The sequence below is a fragment of the Mytilus edulis genome, unplaced genomic scaffold (genome assembly GCF_963676685.1).
Source record: "Mytilus edulis unplaced genomic scaffold, xbMytEdul2.2 SCAFFOLD_1222, whole genome shotgun sequence".
NCBI classification, from domain to species: Eukaryota; Metazoa; Mollusca; class Bivalvia; order Mytilida; family Mytilidae; genus Mytilus; species Mytilus edulis.
In genome coordinates, this window is record NW_027267111.1 from 5,415 (window position 1) to 21,840 (window position 16,426).

Here is a 16,426-nt window from a genome sequence, read left to right on the forward strand (position 1 = left end):
TTTGTCGGTTCTCTGTATGTCTGCAGTGAAGGATCAATGCAATTGAATGGGAACATATAATGGTTGGAACCCCTCCCCTTTTTATCCTAAGTTGGAACTCCCTTTTAAAACGGCTGGATCCGCCCCTTGTCTGTAGGTAAAATAACTTGACCTTGTTAAAACGGGACACTGAGTGGAAATGTAAATAGTTTTTTTTCTGCTTTTTGTTTTGATAAACAACAATATTAATAACAACGCATTATGTTTATTATTGAATATAACAATAAAAACATAGGTTTACATACAAAATAACTATGATCTCTTGCTTTCAGTTCTCTAGCAACCAACGTCATTCCGCCAAAAGTTTCCTGAAATTATAAGAAAAAATGCGTTCGACTGATATTTTTTTCTACTGAAAATATAAATTTATGTTTAGTAATCATAAGCGTTCTTTATACAGAATCAGAATTATAAAAATATTGTTTACTGAAAATATAAATTTATGTTTAGTAATCATAAGCGTTCTTTATACAGAATCAGAATTATAAAAATATTGTTTTACTTAATATGTATGTAAGACTCAGATCGACGTCCGGTCTCAAATCGACGTCCAAATCTGACGTCACAATAAAATAACATTCATTCCAAATCGACGGCCAATTTTATGTCTAATCGACGTCCATTCTTTTGGTTTCTCTAATCGACGTCCAATTTTAAGCTTCTCAAATCAACGTCCGTTTGGACACAAAATATGAAATTTAACTGAACCGGCAAAAGCAGCTGAAACCGTTAGATTTTTAAACAAAATTGTGACAAATAAGATCTATCAAAGAAAAAAAAAACATTTATGTAAACAGGTAGTGAAATCAGTTTTTAAATTTTAGAGACTACGTGAAAATAAGGAGATATGGTATGATTTTCAATGGGACAACTATCCACCAGAGTTCAAATAAAGGGGATGTCAGCGTCGATTATAGGCATCCGTACGGCTTTTAACAATGATAAAAACCCATACCGTTAAAGGTTATAATAGGCCACGACATGAATAATGTAAACAATTCAAATTATAAAATTAACGGTCTTATTAATAAAAAAAAAAACAATTCCGAAAAACAAAAATGACAGACATAAATCATCGAAAACCATTGCACTTCAGTCCCATAAAGAATATGTCGGGGTTAAACATGTGTGTGCGCACTTAACCTAGACCAGTGGTGTAACAGCACAACATAGAACATACTACCAATTTCTTGCGTATATGATTCACTCCAGGTTTAAAACTTAGACATTTGTTGAAAATATCTTACAGAGTCAGAATTATAATTCTCTCAAAACAATTCGCTGTACTTCTTTATTTTGTCAATTGTTGAAGACTGAATAATGCCCTCTAGATGGCGTTTGGTCTCTTTGTCGTTGGGTTGCTTTTACCCTTAAATGCATGTCATTTATTAATAGGAATAGGAATGACACACTATTATGTAGATCGAGTGTATTAACTTTTTATCAAAATAAACATTTTAAAATATGCATGTTCCCTATTTCGGGTTGAAAAAAAATCTATATGGAAAGTATCATAATGTTTGAAAGTTTAGTTGTCGTAAGAACCCAACAAAACACGTACATGTATAAGTGTAAATTAAGTCTAGTAATTTATTATTTATTGATATTGGACATCGATTATAAAAGACGACTACAATCAATCGGACGTCGGTTGTCACATTGGACGTCGATTGGAGAAACCAAAATATTGGACGTCGATTTGAGGAACGGACGTCGATTTGAGAAACAGACGTCGATTAGAGGCCGGACGTCGATCTGAGTCTAACATGTATAATATGTGTATTTGTATTCTTTTGTTAATTTAAGTTGACTGATGTTCGCCATGCGTGTTTTTCCTTTCACAATTCGTAATATTAAAAATCTTAATTCTTTTATTAGTCTATTGAATTTAACTTTCAGTTGGACCTCGGGATTGCATATAGCGGTCGAATATATAAAAAAAAAGAAAAAGATGTGGTATGATTGCCAATGAGACAACTGTCCACAAGAGACCAAATGACACAGACATTAATACAACTATATGTCACCGTACGGCCTTCAACAATGAGCAAAGCCCATACCGCACAGTCAGCTATAAAAGGCACCGATATGACACTGTAAAACAATTCAAACGAGAAAACTAACGGCCTTATTTATATAAATTTTATAAAATAAACTGTTATAAACAGAGATATGTCTCGCTTTTTTGTAACTTCGATAATACAAATGTTGAAATAAAAAATAGCAACACTTTAACATATAATTAGTTTAGCAAATATTCAAATGGTAATGAGATGTGCCAATATTAATACAACTGCCTACAAAGTATCATTGACCTACCACTATGGGCTCCCCATAAACTGACCTACATGAAAACTAAGCAAACGTTTCAAAGTCCATGACTGAAGGGGCGGGGCCAAATATTCTCCATGGAAATGAGGTATGCCAATGCTTATACAACTGCATACCAATTATCATTAACCTTAGACTAGTGGTTCCCTGTAAAATGACCTAAGCACAAACTAATACATTAAAATTAAGCAAAAATTTCAAAGTCAATAGACCATGAATGAGGGGGCGGGGTCAAATAATCTCCATGGAAATAATATATGCTGATGCTTCTACAACTGCAGACCGGTTATCATTACTTTATCACTAGTGGTTTCCCATACACTGACCTTTTCAAACTAATACATGAAAACTAAGCAAAAGTTTCAAAGTCAATAGACCATAACTGAGGGGGCGAGGTCAAATAATCTCCATAGTAATGAGATGTGCCAATACTTATACAACTGCATACCATAAACTAGACCTAGTCACAAACTAATACATTGTTGTTGACGCCGCCGTCGCCGCCGACGCCGAAAAGACCATACCTATGTCTCGCTTTTTGACTCATGTGTTGTCCGATTAACCAACTACCTAAATAGGCATGGTGACAAGTTCCTGATTCAGCGGCCTAATGTATATGTCAATAAATTCTAAAAAATGTGTCTAATCCTTAAAATTCTCTACCCAATTATTCTTATTCACATGTCTCACGAATGAATAAATACAAAATGTATCACAAATAATTCGACATATTTTTTTTACGTAGGTTGCCAAATTAGTTTCACGAATATGATCAAACGAAGAGTAAACCAAGGAAAACAATTCTAATGTACCAATCACATTCATGTATCTATTCATATGGAAATTGTTTAAAAGAATTATAAAGATGGGACGGATAATATCTAGAAAATAAAATTACTCAAATATACTAAGATATAATTCTTATATGATTTGCATATTAGGGAATACGTTGATATGATTGGTCGAGAGGACTTTCGGTCGTTGATCTTGAAGTTGGTTATTTTTCGATATATATATTAACTTTATTTCCTTCTTATCGAAGATTTTGGATGTATTAAACAGTTTTGTACAATAATAATATTTACATATTGGTCAAGACATCAGAGTTATTAAATTATTTAAATGTCATATATTGATAAGAGTGATTGAATCAATTGAATGTCACTTTAAAGTAAATGATAATACTGAATCAGTTGAATGTCACTTTAAAGTAAATGATAATATTTCAGAAGGTAAGTTAACTGTTATAAAAAACGCTGCACATCCGTTGAACATGTGTAATACAAGTTTTTGAGAAATAAATACTGTTATCATTATCCAGATCATATTCCGTATAACATGACAAAAGTGTTGCTGTGAATGTGGATGACGTTAGATTGTCTAGATACACACTGAACACAATCGGATTAATACTTATTAAGTCCTCCCCAAAGCTTCGCTCTTAAGTCTGATAGACGATCGCACACACACACATGATATGTTCAATAACGTTATAGAAAAACTGTCCACATTTATCGCATAAGAGAGGCGACTTTTCTGTTCGGATGACGGAACATAGGTCAACAATATATTTAGCTCCTTCTCTGAAGTTAGGATTAGTTTTAGCAATGACCCAAGCTCTGTGTGGTACAATGTGTTTGTGAATTTTACGGAAAATTTCAAAGTCACTGTCAACTGATATTCTTTGTTGCCATCTGTTGTTTTCAGAATTCGCTATGGAAGTGGAAATATATCTGTTCCATACAGCTTTACTTGGGAAGCTGCCTGATTTCACGAAATCTTCAACAAAGTTTATCAAATCGTATTTAACGGCTATTCTGATTAGATCTGGTACAAAACCATCTTGCTTTTTGACACATTTGTTTCTAAATTCTAAACGTCGTAGTAATAGTATACGTTTTGGTAATAAGTTATTGTCCATTCTACATAATCTTCCAAAAAATTGTAACTTGCACTTGTCAATATAGCACTCCACAGGAAGCCAACCGAGTAGGCTTGTGCACTTGTCGGATCGTGTTCGTGCAGGAAGCCCTTGAATTATTTTACATATATATTTGTGAGAACGTTCTAACATTGTTAATTCAGTATTTGAAAGACCATACCAAAGCTCACAAGCAAACATTGCCTTTGGATAACACATCTGAAATACTATTTTGGAGCACGTTAATGGATTGAGGAAGGATGGGTGTATTCCGGATTTCATTACAGATAACGCAGTTGCACGCAAAATTCGGCATGCATTTAAAGTTCTTGACATGCTCTTACATTCGGCATTTAATATAATTCCAACATGCTTAGTTGATGTTACTACTGGAATGTCCGCTCCGTAAAGTTTCAATGGTTGACTTATGGTAGCACATTTTGAAGAACAAAATTTCAGTACTTCACTTTTGCTGATGAGAATCTGAAGCCCCAATTTTTGCTATATGTTTGGCAAATATCTATTAAAGTTTTCATACCTTTTGATGTTGTAGATATAAGAGCGATGTCGTCCGCTTGTACGGTACTGCTTACGCGAAGATTGAATAGCATACTTCCATAAGGACTTTCATCTAATTGTCTAAGAAGATCATTAATGAACACTAAATAAAAAACAGCAGACAGCACTCCACCTTGTCTTACGCCTCTTTTGAGGTTGAACCATTTTGAACACTTTCCTTTAAATTGCACACAGCTTCGCATATTCTGGTACATTTCATAGATCAACAGCCAAGTTAAACCCCGAACTCCATATATATACAACTTAACTAATAGTCCTTTGTGCCATAGAGTATCAAATGCTTTCATGCTGTCCAGAAGTGTGACGATAATATTGCTATGACGCTCTAAGTTATGGTGTACGACTTATTTTTTTTTTTATCAGATATCAAATTTCATTGAGAACATATTTCTGTGTTAACTAACAAATATATGCATGCGCAAGGCCCATTCAATGACATAAATATACAATTGACGTGTGATAGAGGTAACGAGTGTGAAGAAATATATTCCCTATCTCCTATTTTAATGAATACTATAGGATTAAACGATCCTATAGTATTCATCAGAGGTTACGAATCTCTTCAGTTGTTATTTTTTTGTCGTTGGATTTCTGTCTCAAAGACGTTTACAATAAATTGCGTTTTTATCAATATCAAAACCAATTTCTAATTATTATTTTATTCTTTTCCTGGAGTATTGACCCTTAATTCGAATTCGAAATTCTTTTTACACTAGACCATTTGTAGACCCTTAAGCGCGTATTTTCGCAGTACTCAATTGCCGAGCATCAAGCACAATTTTACTCAGACGTAGTTATCTTATAAACGAGTTCATTTTTCCATGCACGTATTTATACACAACAATTACATTTTCTTTATTCCGTGTAACATTAGCATGGTGCTTTTTCAATAAACTGAATAACATATTGAAATATTCCGAAATAAGACGTGTGGTTGTAGAAAATAAAACACAACCCTCACCATTATTTTGACTCTCTTGGGCATTTACATCTTTCTTCTGGTGGAATATCCTTCAAAGCCTGTTCAATATGTTTTCCACAACCTGAAAAAATATCCCATTTGATTAAAAACAAAAACAAAAAACAAACCAGGGAAAAATGTCATAAAACTTGGGTATCACATGCAGTAATACATCGTAACCATGATGAATGTTGATTGATATTCAGAAAAATAAAAATAGTACGGTTTCTACAGAAAAATACATATAATATAATGAGTAAGGCATATTAACTGATTTTTTATAGTTCAACTTTGTTCTTATATTGTATCCTAGATTATGCTGAGTTTTCGCGTACCCACAAAATGGTTTAACCCTGTATCTATCCCAAATCAGCCTGCAATTTAATGATTTTCGTTTGCCGATGTAAATCATATTTGTTTTGCGTTTATTGATGCGTACACAAACTAGGCCGTTACTTTCTTGTCTTAATTGTCGTACATTTGACATTTTGGACCTCTTATAGCTGACTATACAGTTTGGGTTTTGAACTATAAAATACGTTTGTCTGTTTAACCTATGTTAAAAATGGATCTTTATCAAATAATAGACTATGGTTAAAACTCGATAAAAACTTCTTTGGATTGTCTGACGACATATATATATGTGCTGTATATATTCCTCCTGTTAGTTCTACTCATTATGATGATGATTTTTTACAACTTGAAAAAGAAATAAACATTTTTTCTAAAAAAGGGAAAGTTGTACTTTTAGGAGATTTTAATTCTAGAACTGGAGATAAATTAGACTATATTAAAGATGACAGCCTAGACATAAATAATTTTGCTCAAACTAATCTATTACCAGATGAATATAAAATAGATAACTGTTTTAATAGATATAGCTGTGACAAAGTTGTCAACGGACAAGGTGTAAATTTACTTGATTTATCTACATCGTCAAGCCTACGTATATTAAATGGTAGATATATTGGTGATATAATGGGAAATTTTACTTGTATGACAAGCAATGGTTCAAGTGTTGTAGATTATGCTATTGTAAGTGAGAGTCTCCTTTCCTCAGTTGAATATTTTAAAACACATGAGTTTAATTATCTATCAGATCATGTAAAAATTGAGATTTTCTTGAAATGTATGCAAAGAGAATATAATTTTGATATCTTTGAAAATTCAAATTGGTCTAGCTATAAATCGTTCAAGTGGGACTCACAAAAATCAAAATTAAAATTGCTTGACCATTTATCAGATGAAACTGTTCTGAACAATATTTTAAACTTTGAAATGCAAACCTTCAGTAATGACCAAAGAGGTGTTGATGATGAAACAAATAAACTAACAACTATTTTATGTAATTTAGCTGAAAATTCATGTGTAATTAAAAGAAAAAACTTTAAGAAGAGTAAACCAAAAAATAAACAACCGTGGTCAGATAATGCAATAACAGATTTAAAACATCAAATAAATGCCATCGGCAGAAATATTAAAGCAAATCCATTTGATAAAACATATAAAACTAGATATTTTAACCTTCTAAAAACTTTTAAAAAGATGATAAAACAAAAAAAAGCTAAATATAAAACGGATATTTTTAAAAAACTTGAAAACTGTTTTAAAAATAATTCAGAGGAATATTGGAAAATTCTTAAAGAAATGAAAAAGACCACAAAACATGAAGATAATTCTGAAGAAATATTTAAAAACTTAGAAGAGCTAGAAAAACATTTTCAAAACCAAGGAAACTGCTCTTCTGTCAACAAAGAATTTAAAAAAAACATAGAAACAGAATTTAAAAACATTGAAGATAAAATGTTATATTTAAACACCACTGACAAACCTTTTACAATATCAGAGGTTAAAATTGTTATAAATAAACTAAAAACAGGTAAATCTTCAGGACCTGATAAAATCTTAAATGAAATTATTAAATTCAGTAGCCCTGTTACACTTAAATCTTTTACAAAACTTTTCAATGCTATACTAAAATCTGGATGCTATCCTAAACTATGGGAAAAATCATATATTATCCCAATTCATAAATCAGGAGACAAATATGATTTAAATAATTATAGAGGAATTGCTCTAATGAGCTGTTTGTCAAAAGTATTTAGTGCATTGTTAAATAATAGACTAAATAAACATATGGAATCCAAATATAACCACTCACAGTTTGGATTTCGAGAGAATCATAGAACTTCTGATAGCTTATTTATTCTTAAATCTATTATAAATAAATACCTTCATAAAAATAAAAAGAAAATATATATTTGCTTCATAGACTTTAAAAAGCCTTTGACTCTCTTTGGCGGCTAGGACTAATGTATAAATTGTGTAAACTAGGAGTTGGTAAACACATCTTTAACATTATTAAAGCACAATTCGATCATACTCTTGGTTCTTTCAAACATAAGAACTCAGAGTCTAAACATTTTATTATAGATAAAGGTGTAAGACAAGGAGATTCTTTAAGCTCCACTTTATTTAATATTTTTATTAATGACTTAAGTCAGATATTTGAAAAGCCAAACTCTACCCCTGTAAAACTTATAAATTCAGACATAGGAAGTCTTCTATTTGCAGATGACTTAATCATATTATCAGAGAGCGAAAACGGTCTGCAAAATAGTTTAAATAATCTCTCTGAGTATTGTGATAAATGGCAATTAACAGTTAATACAAAAAAATCTAAAACCATGATACTACAAAATAACCCAAGTAAAATAAATAAACCCTTTTTGAAATTTAAAGGAAAATACCTTGATAAAGTATATGAATATAAATACCTAGGATGTGTTATAACATCTAATGGCAGTCTAACTAGTTGTAGTTCAGATCTTGCAAAAAAAGCAAGAAAAGTTTTATTTGCTATTAACTCTTACTCATCAGGCTTTGGACAACTTCCTGTGAGAGTGTCTTGCAACCTTTTTGAAACTTTGGTCAAACCTATTTTAACATATAATAGTGAAATATGCTATATGGACACTTATATTCAATTTTATAGAGCTAAACTCCGAGCTAACAAAAATAGCTCAACACCAGATGCTATTCATTTTATTGATAAAACTGTTTTAGAAAAAACCCAGCTACATTTTATGAAACAAGTACTGGGGACAAAAAGAAGCTCAACAAATCTAGCTGTTAGAAATGAACTAGGACTTTTGCCATTAGAAACTTTCATAAAAACCCAAACTATGATGTACCTATCTAGATTAAATAATGAAAATCTAAACCCACTTCTTAATGAAGCCTTTAAATTAACTAAAAGTTTAGATACCAAGGGAACATACTCTTGGTATACTTTTGCAAAAAATGTGTCACAAGATATAAATATTGACATTAAACTTATTGAGGAAACTAAAACTTTAAAACAGACTAAAATGTTAAAACCCCAATTAAAAAAAAGTTATATCAACTATTATCAAACTGTTATTGATGATAAAATAAATAACTTAAATGAAAATAATAAAATATATCTATATAAATTTCTTAAATCTAATATAAATAACCAAATGCAATACTACCTATCACACCCAAGTAAAGAGACAAGAAAAATGTTAACCAAATTTAGAATAAGCGAACATTGTCTCTTCATAGAAACTGGACGATATACCAAAATACCACGAAATGAAAGAAAATGTAAAATATGTAATATCTTAGACGATGAATTTCATTTTTTCTTCAACTGTAAAATAAATAAAAATATAAGAGAAATCTTTCTAAAATATTATATACAAAAATATGTAAATTTTAATACACTTAATTTTACTGATAAACTCGTAATAATACTTAATCCATCAACACCAAATGATGTAAAAGCAGTTGTTTCTTTTATTAAAGAGTCATTAGAACTGAGGAAAGGAGAACAGTAACTGTTTTTATAATATTTCTTATAATATTGTCGAGTTTTCATTATGTTTCATTATGTTTGTTTGTCAATGTATTTGCCACAACCAAAATTGGTTTTTGTATGTTTTGCAAATAAAGATATTATTTAAAAACATGGATTTTTGCAAAATGTAGAAAATCGGAATAAAATGCATACTCAATACAGGCCAATGTATTTGGAAATAAGAGTCATATAACAAATTCTAAATAATATCTAGAAAATAAAATTACTCCGATATACTAAATGTATTCATCAGAAGTAACGAACCTCATCAGTTGTTATTTTTTTTGTCGTTGGATTTCTGTCTCAGAGACGTCGTTAAAACTAACGAAGATTGCATACAACATTGCTTCAAATTCCTCTAGAACAGAACCCAAGTGTAAAGTCTTCAATCAGTATTGGTAGTTTATTACATTACTTACCTGACCAGGTTGGCTTGTTGCATTTTTCACAGGTTACTTTGGAACACATTTTTTCCTTCGCGCTCAGCAATAACTATTGACGTTGTCAATGGTTGTAATTGTGGATTGGTGTTGCTAACGTCCGGTTGTCAAGGAAGGATGCGCTGTGCAACTTCCATCTAAACAAAAGCAGCCGTCATGCATGACATAGGCACTTGCATGCATGGCTGCTTGTACTGGTCGAAATTTTAATATTTGAAAAAAAAATACACAAAACAGAACTAAATATATATTGCTGATTATGAACAGTTAAGATAGCTCATTAACCTTTACATCCTTTCGATCCTATTTACTTATATTTTTTGTAATTCAAAACGTTCTCAGAAAGTTTGTGACGGATTTACACTAATCTGTTAGAGTGATATGTGTACTGATTGATACTTTCTTTTGTCGCGTGATCGGGGAGAATATTAGTCATTTTGCCATTAATCAGTGGTGAACTAAATTTAACGCAGATATTTTCTAAACCGGTGTTTAATTTTGCGTAGGCATTTTCTAAACCGATATAAAATTCCGTACACCCCTGATCGTACCAAGATAACGAATTTATTTCGTATGAAGCGTTACTCTGTTTATGTCACATCTGAGACAATACAATTAAGAAATAATTATAAAGTACTTCCTCTATAAAAAAATTACGGTGTTTATATGCAAATGTTGCTTTTTTAATTGGGGGTGCGAAAGTTTATTATTTTTGTAATTTTGCTTGTTTCTCTCGATTTTTACAAGAAGCAATATTAAAATTGGGTTTATTTATTTTGACATTTTTTTTTTTGTTTGGGGTATTTTGGCCATGTTTTATCCAAGGGTGAAGTATGTAGGATCTTATTTACTCAAGAAAATTACCCAATTTGTTTGCAAGATTCTTGATCAATCATAGAAAATAATCAGCCTATAACTGCTTACATCCACTTCATTTGAACTCAGGTGGAATGATTTTTTTAAAGCCGTAAATTGTATTAATATTAGATATGTATTATTCAGGTAACTACCCCCCCCCCCCCCCCCCCCCCCCCCCTCCCCCCAAACAAAAATAAATAGAAAAGAAAACAACAGCTTACAAAATACATTTAATTTTTTTATTGTAAACTATATTTCATTTTGAATAAAAACATCTTATACAATTTAAAATAAAATTCAGAGACAAGCATTAAGGGCATATGATACAGCTATGATCCCAAGATGACTTTTTTTTCAAGACAATTTGCATGCAAGCTATGTTATACATAGTAAATACAAGTATGTTATAAAAAAAATACCTTGATGTGCTGTACATGAGGATACATGAGGTCGAAATTTAGGACATTTACTCAAAAGTTCTGTGTTTTGGACATAAAAAAATTATTCTTGGGATAGACATCACACACTTTTTTATGACGTTGTCAAACAGATAACGTTTGTTTATTTTTTTATCTCTGCGAATAACAACATTATAACCTTTTATTTACCGACTGAAGCACAGACGAACCCTTCTCCTTAACGCTTCGTTATCTCGCGTTATTTGTTCCCTTCTAGCGAGAGTCAGTGGAGCTAATTTATGTAAATAACGAGTCTGCCCTTATGACATTATGTTTCTATTTTCTTAAAACCTTTTAATGAAAAAGATATTCAAACATGACAAATGTAGTTGTATTAATTTCAAGCTTCGTGTAAAACGCGATGGTCACTTGTTTTTAGTACGTAACATAAAGTCTTTATAGAAGTTCGAGATAACACAAAAATATTTGTTGTTCTCATTTTGATCCTGAAAGTAAAACTTTACAACTAAAACGTCTGCATAAGTCTATTTAAAAAATGAGTGTTTCTTTTTGTAACTTAATTGAAGTGTACAAGTGTTGACAGAAGCAAATTGTGTATGAAGCGCGGAAGCGCTGAAGCGGTCCACTCTAAAATTGTGTGCATGATAATTTATAAATATAGTTAATTTTTGGAGATTTTCACTAAGTTGATAAATACAAAATTAGATTTTCCTTTTGTCCGTTATTTCATCTCAAAGTTACAAGAAGTCGTCTTTTCAGATAAGACGAAATTAACCTTCTATTCGATAGACACTTATAAATATCAATCGTACTTGTTGACCATTGTTAAAGATTACAAAAATATAGTGCTGAACTATAATATAATCATAATAGATAAGAGGAATAAATGGTGATTGGGACTGCGATGTCTGCATATTTATTCACAGCTTTTTATTTATGCACAGCAATTATTTTATTGGGTAAGATTTTATATCTACATGCAAACACTACAAATAAACATTATTGATAGATAATAAAACAATAAGGAGGTAAAAACAAATAAGAGTGTCAATACATATAGCATACTTATTTGGCAATAGTAGTTTAACATTTTTAATGTTACAATTGATTGATTGATTTTTGGTGTTTTAACGCCCCTTTTAACGATATTTTAATGTTTACGAAGTACATTTTGTATGAAGTGCGTTATTGTCGAAATATTTATTTGAAATTGATTCGCATTTGTTTAATTACGAGACATTATTTTAGGAAATGTAAATGCTGAATGTCCGTATGGATGGCACCATTATGACCTATCCTGTTATTTCTTTAGCACTGACAATTATAGTTGGCTAAATGCGCAAGTAAGTAGTCCTATTCTATTTGCAATCATTTACACTAACTTTTATCTCTACTCAATCAATGTCAATTATATGTTATACATTCAGTCAATATTTTGATTTATAACACTTTTCTTAAATGTCCGTATATTGAATTAGAAATGAGTTAGACATTTAAACGTTTTTCTACTCCCTCTTAGATGGACATGACTTTCATTTTTAGTGGGTTTTTTCAGGTTATATTCATATATAGCTCTTCAATTGGTCCTGTTCTTTTACATTGTTGGCTTTCAAATATTCGACTTTGAGACTTTTTGATGATTCAGAAGTAAACAGAATAGCGCCTCGAACGCATGAAATTGTTAGGCCTTATTGTTGTTTCATTTATTTTTAATTTTATTTTTTTAACATGGAAGTAAATAACGACACGTTCATAATTTGGAAACCGAGTGATGTCAAGTGTGGCTGTGCTCGCAACCACAGGAAGCTAGCTCCTCCTTAGCAACAACACATTACTGCTGGTTTGAATACGACAGCTTAAAAATAACAACTATTAACGAATTTCCTGGAGTCTGTTAATAAATTAAACCTAATCGACATTATAATAGAAAAACAAAGGCTGTAGAATATCTATCCAGCAGTACATACACAGCAAAAACACACAAAAAGCAAACGAAATGCATCTACTTCAAGTTTAATAGAGTCCTTAGCACCGGCTTCAGCGGAATTCTTTCAAAAATATTTCGAATACTCTTTATAAGATGTACCTCAATGAATTGTTTACCCGAAGAGTAAGCGGCAGTCTGGTTGTATTTAATGTCCTGTTAGACGATTCTAATTCATTAATGATCGTTACATTAATTTGCAATATACATTTTTATAAGAAATGGATTTTTTTCGCAGAACAGCTGTCGCGGACATGATGCGAGACTTGCTGAAGTTTATAATAAAGCACAGTCGGACTATCTAATGCTGATGGCCAGAACATTAGGAAAAGGTAGATATTCCCAATCGGGTATTGACCCTTATTGGTTAATTTGTAAAATAAAAAGATTTGTATTACCAAAAAAGTCATACATCTCATTAAAGGTCGTATTTATTTGAGAGTTATCGAATCAAATTAACTGTGATGAAGTATACACTGAACGATTGGTTGTTCTCACGTGCTTACCGTTAAGTAGCAAATAGTTCATGTATAATCAAAAAAAAAAAGGAGAAGAAATGCAAGTTAACAAAAAAAATAAAGGAAGATTGTTTGGTGACACGGATAAAAGAGAGGGACTTAAGACTGGTATCGGAAAATTTGTTCTCGTTGGATAGCGACAGTTTTGCCTTGCAACTACGAACCCATTCAAAAATTGTTGCAATGAGTCTCTTGCAGAGAACCTTGCACTCTCTCTACAAGAGGCATTGAATTAAATGTTTTTCTTCTGATCGACGTGTTGTGTAATTGGCAGAATGGAGAAGTCCAGTGATGAATTCAGTAAACCATTGGTGTTAAGAGATTATGAAATATAGAGAAAGAAAGAAACTAAGAACAAATACTCTTAACTACTGTCTTAGCGATGTTTTTTTGTCTATCACATTAGCGATTTTGTTGAGTATTTTTTTTCTGGTACAATCCTTTGGTTTGAGGTATCATAAATTATACTAACAGTTTAATAACATGAAACCATTTTTGATTTGGCATCCCCAAAAGCGAAAAAAAGCAACCTCAACGTGAATTTATTTATGTATGGTTTTTTTTCAAACAAACATGTCGACAATTCGTTAAAACTATTCACAACAGCTGATAAAAAAGGTCGAAAGAAAGTATGGTTTTCTTATTGGCAATCTTTAGATAGAAATTTATGAATGATAAATTCAGCAATCCTTCCTTCTAAAATATATGTTTAAATGCTTCAATGTTAATCAGTATACACATTCACCCAACCAACAGGACAACATGATTTTAGATTTTGGATTGCAAAAACACCTGCTGGCACTCTGAAGAATAATTCATCCCTGCATTAGTCTATGTGAAATTCGCCTTTTGAAAAGTCTGAGTCCACACTTCCATTAAAAATATTTGTTTATTCCAGATCATAATTATTGGTTAGGTGGCAGAGACGATGTGGATGAAGGAACATGGATGTGGTCATCAACAGATGAGTTTTTTCACATATACAGACTGGTACCCAGAACAACCAAATAATTACTTGGGTAACCAGGATTGTTTACACATGCACGCTTCTTTCAATATGAAATGGCAGGATGAATCGTGTACCCATCTAGGCAGATACATATGTGAAAAAATGTAAGTTAATGCGCAGGTTGTGTTGAGGTATAGAATACCATAAATCATAATCTATGACGAAATGTTAGCTACATCTTGTCCTTTTAACAAAAATACTGTGAATTCATTTATTTTCGTTAGTACCAATTTTCGTGGATAAAGGAAGACTTGTATGGTCGTGGATATTTAATTTCGTGGTTTTGCAACGGTATGCATACAAGCCTATAGAAAACCTGTCATTCGTTGAAAATTTAATTTCTTGGTTTACCTGTACCCACGAAATCCACGAAAATGAGTGACCAACGAATAATAATGAATCCACAGTAATCATTTAATCTCTATTCAATTTAAGGAATCACATTTGAATATTACGATTTTTATTCGTCACAAGTTTTTTCACGACATGGATCCTGTATGTTGACCTCTTAATGTCGTGTGTAAGTATTGTCGCTAGGTTGATGTCTCATTGACCTTTACACAATGCTTTCAAATTCATTACGGATTTAACTTTTAAAACAGATCAGTGTTGATCACTTTAAAAAGTGCAAGATTTCCAGAAATGTCAATAAATATGTCGTAATAAATTCGCTTATTTACATTTACCTGATATGCTAACTCTTTCTTTTGATTTATTTTTTAGATATCCTGAAAGTACAGCTAGTTCGCCTCCAATAATAGGATAATGACATCTAATTACAATGCAAATGAGTTAATAAAATATAGAACTTATTGGGTTGCACTCTGTGTGCTTTGGAGAGCGCGATATGATGATGCTTTATATACTTTACTGATATGACTAACTTAAAATATAACAAATCTATCTAAAAATGTCCGTTTTGGGTTTTGAAATTATAAAGTAATTAAGTCTTTAACTAGATCTCGTGAACGTTTGCGTTTGATGAATTAGGCTATTATCTGTTGTTTGTCTGTTTGTCTGCTGGTATTTTCTTTTTAAATGCTTCTTTTTATAATTTTATTGGGTTGTCCAAGCGTTGACCGAAACACATTTTGTATGAAGCAATTGAAGTTATAACTGTTTTTTTTAGACGGGAATACGCATTGCATTTGTGTGCAAGGAGTTATATCGCCACGACTGAAAGTATTGTACTTTGATGGTAGTAGCTCTCAGTCGGTCACATCAAGTACAGTTTGAAAAACGTGAAGTTTAATCTATATACTTATATTCGCAATGAACAAGTCCCTATCAGTAATCGTCTACTAGGTGAACAAACATAACATTTCCGTGTATGAAACACATTTTTTAAATAACTTCATAAGAAAAATACAATTAAGATGAATCTTATTCGTAAGTTTTTGTGTGAAACCGACTCAAGGGATATACATGTACTAACATAAAAACAATCTGTTTGAGCTATATGACCAGAAAGGACATACTATAGG

General features: G+C 31.5%; 1 long non-coding RNA gene and 1 pseudogene across 1 annotated transcript; one reads left to right on the top strand and one right to left on the bottom strand.

The window, feature by feature from the left end:
* Positions 1–228: 228 nt before the first annotated feature.
* LOC139504905 (uncharacterized) lies at positions 229–10,290 on the bottom strand. Its single transcript, XR_011659448.1, has 3 exons — positions 10,134–10,290; positions 5,832–5,913; positions 229–347 (listed from the first exon to the last, which is right to left on the bottom strand). It is a non-coding gene; the product is annotated as an uncharacterized lncRNA (long non-coding RNA).
* A 1,958-nt stretch (positions 10,291–12,248) lies between these two features.
* Positions 12,249–15,752, top strand: LOC139504906 (perlucin-like; annotated as a pseudogene).
* Positions 15,753–16,426: the final 674 nt, after the last annotated feature.